General features: G+C 37.6%; 1 pseudogene; it reads right to left on the bottom strand.

Annotated features, from left to right (window-relative positions):
• Positions 1–2,292: 2,292 nt before the first annotated feature.
• Positions 2,293–2,788, bottom strand: LOC110542706 (cytochrome c oxidase subunit 4 isoform 1, mitochondrial-like; annotated as a pseudogene).
• Positions 2,789–3,108: the final 320 nt, after the last annotated feature.

The following is a 3,108-nucleotide window of genomic DNA, read 5'->3' as shown; positions in this document are numbered from 1 at the left end:
GAGTTGCTTTTTTCCAATATCTCACTATCTAACACTGTGAACACAGCATGTGAAGGCATATGACTGACAAGTTCTTGGCAATTATTACAGCATGCCGTTCCTATTTCAAGTTGTGTCAAGTTTTCATAAATGAATATTTCATAAAGCTTCAATATAAAATTCCTATTGTTTTTCCTTGGGGATGCTGCACTCTTTCTTTGTAAGGAACATATTTTTGGTGTGAATCAAAAACAAAGAAAGAAAACCTTTGAATTCACTATGAATGTGGTCATACAATTTGAGCCTGTTGAGTATATGTTCTTTTTTAATTAACTTTTATTATGAAAATAACTTATTGGAATATTTATATATCTCTAAGAAATAAGGATGTTTACTACTGTAAATTTCTTTGATTTTTCTTTTAAAATAATATTATTATAAATTAAGCATTTCATACACTGTATTTTAGCACATTCATTCTCCACCTGACTCTTCAAAATCTGAAAACAGCCAAAGAGAAACAAAGCACCATTACCATAACCAATGAAAAACCAAGTCAAATGTGTGCCACCCAAACATTTAGGGACTGAGGTCTTCTTGGAATATGGTCTTCCTACAAGGGGACTACACTTTTAAGGAAAAGTGTCACTATAATTTACAGCAGCTTTAAGTAATTGTAAATAAAAGCGAATAGTTCCTCACTAGGCGTGAGACTCCACGTCCACCCACCCACCTCCACTGGACAATTTTGTCTCTCCCGAGCTTGCAGATTTTATCACGATTACCGAGGATTCATAGGCACAACTTTCCTGTTATGTCTGGATATAACTATTTTCTTGTAGCTATCCATTATCTCTGACTCTTATATCATCCCTTCCCTTGAGCGCCTCAGGGGGAGTGATGTGATTCAGATTTTCTTCTATAATCCAAATACTCCGCAGTCTCTTGTTCTCTGCACATTGGCAAGTTGTGGGTATCTTTCTGCTTTAGTTGCCATCTGCAATATAATGAAGCTTCTATGAGATATTTAGTAATCTGTAGGTGTAGGAAAAGTTAAGATTTTTTTTTAAAATATATTCTATCTAATTGTAATAGGTTAACATCCAGGGCTATGACCTGTTTAGCCACAGTTTGTTGCAGCAGTTATGGTCCTGAGTATGGGTTCTGTCTAATGGAGCAAGATTTAAATACAATCAGTCTGTGGTTAGTTGCTCTCCTAACATGTGCAACACTATTGCAGCCGTGGAGATATTTTGACAGCTTTGTTGTTACTGTATCTTTCCGATGGGTCCTGGGAGGGCAGGGGAGAGGAAAGGAGAGGAGAGGAAAGGGTAAATGACTCTACAGCCCTTTTGAAAATGTCACATGGAAGCTTATTGCTACAGAAGCTTCCTAAAATAAATACATACATACGTATAAAAGAGTTTAAATTGAGTTAACCTATATTATGGTGACAATGTCCGTACTAGACATGCTAGGAAACAAACAATTACAAAACAAAACAAAATGTCCTAATAATGGATTGCCTCTTTTCTAGATGGCCAATAGAGTTCTATAGACCTCCAAACATTGCAGGGAATTGCTATTGCTCTATCTTACCCACACCCAGAGTTTGATGGTAATATACTAATACTGATAATACATACTTGAGTCATAACATAAAAATATTAAAGCTGATACTGACCTGGTAATCTTTGGTCATACTGACAAGCTTTCAGAGTGCTGAAAGTTGAGATGCATCCTAAAAGTGGTAAAACAAAATCAGTAGTATTACTGTAAAATGTTCATAAAAATACTTAATAGCCCTGGAGTTCCATATCTTATACCATTAAAACATTTCCTTTGACTATCCTTTAAGCTCACCCTCTATCATTTTTTTTTTCTGTATTTTCCTTCTATCTGTGTCTTGTGTGCTAAATTCTATTTTGGTTCTATGTGTTTATGTGTGTGTGCATGTGTGTATGTATGTATGTATGTATGTATCTACCTACCTATCATCTACTTATTGCCTATCTACCATTCATGTATACGCATCTATAACCTGAAACTACACAAACCATTAGACACTGAAGAGTTATGATAAAGCAGAAAGAAAAGCTTGAATCTTAGCTTTAAATATTGATAAATACCTGAAACATATATGTACTTATTAATAATCTCTGTTGTACAAATATAGAAATAGTTATTCTTCATTACACAATAAGAAGTAGCAATTAATTTTTTTTTTCGCATAAGATGGTGATTTATTAGCATGGACCGTTGGACACAGCAGCTTCCAGCATGTAAGGGCAGTAAAGCTGGCAAGAAGGGGTCTCATTTCTTCCACTTTTTCTTGCTGTAGTCACACTTGGTGGAGAATTCCTAAATGGGGCTGGCCTTCATGTTCAGCATCCGTTTGGCCTGCATGGACGCCCAGTCACTATCAAAGGTATGAGGGATGGGGCCATACATGTAAAGTTCTTCTCCCTAATCAAAAGAAGAGCAGTGAAGCCAGTAAAGAACATGGCCACGCCCACAACTGTCTTCAACTCATTGGTAAGCCTCTTCATCTCAGCAAGCTCTCGTTAAACTGGATGCAGCTCAACTGAACTTTCTCATCCCTAGACAGCCTGTTCCAATAGGCCTTCTCCTTCTCCTTCGGGGCCATCTGGCTGGCAGGCGGCAGCTTGACATGGGCCACATCCTGCCGGTCCACCTAAGTAGGGAGAGCATAGTCTTCACACTTCACAACACTCCCACGTGCTGGAACACTCACCGGAGTGGAAAAGGCTCTCTTGCCAATTAGGTTAAGTGCTGCGGTAACCAACATTCTGCCGTCAAAGGCCAATACACCCACCGTCAGCCGCCCCCGCGGCCCTAGTGACCACCTGGACGGCCCTCAACACCCTGGCTGCTGTAGCTACTAATTTTTAGAAGTAGAATTGTGTTACAAGGAAAGTAGGATATCAGTTTTCTGCCTATATTTGCGATACTTATTTTACACGATACATAAAATAAGTTTATCATCAGTGTAATTTTCTCCACTTAAGTGATTTTTTATTGTATTATTTATGTTATTTGTGTGTTGAGATATTTGACTTCGCCTTAATTCTCACTAAATATTACCTTTAAATGTGAATCATAAATGAA

The sequence above is a fragment of the Meriones unguiculatus genome, chromosome 3 (assembly GCF_030254825.1).
Source record: "Meriones unguiculatus strain TT.TT164.6M chromosome 3, Bangor_MerUng_6.1, whole genome shotgun sequence".
Taxonomy (NCBI): Eukaryota; Metazoa; Chordata; class Mammalia; order Rodentia; family Muridae; genus Meriones; species Meriones unguiculatus.
The sequence above is the reverse complement of the archived record's forward strand: the minus strand, read 5'-3'. Positions and strand labels throughout refer to the sequence as shown.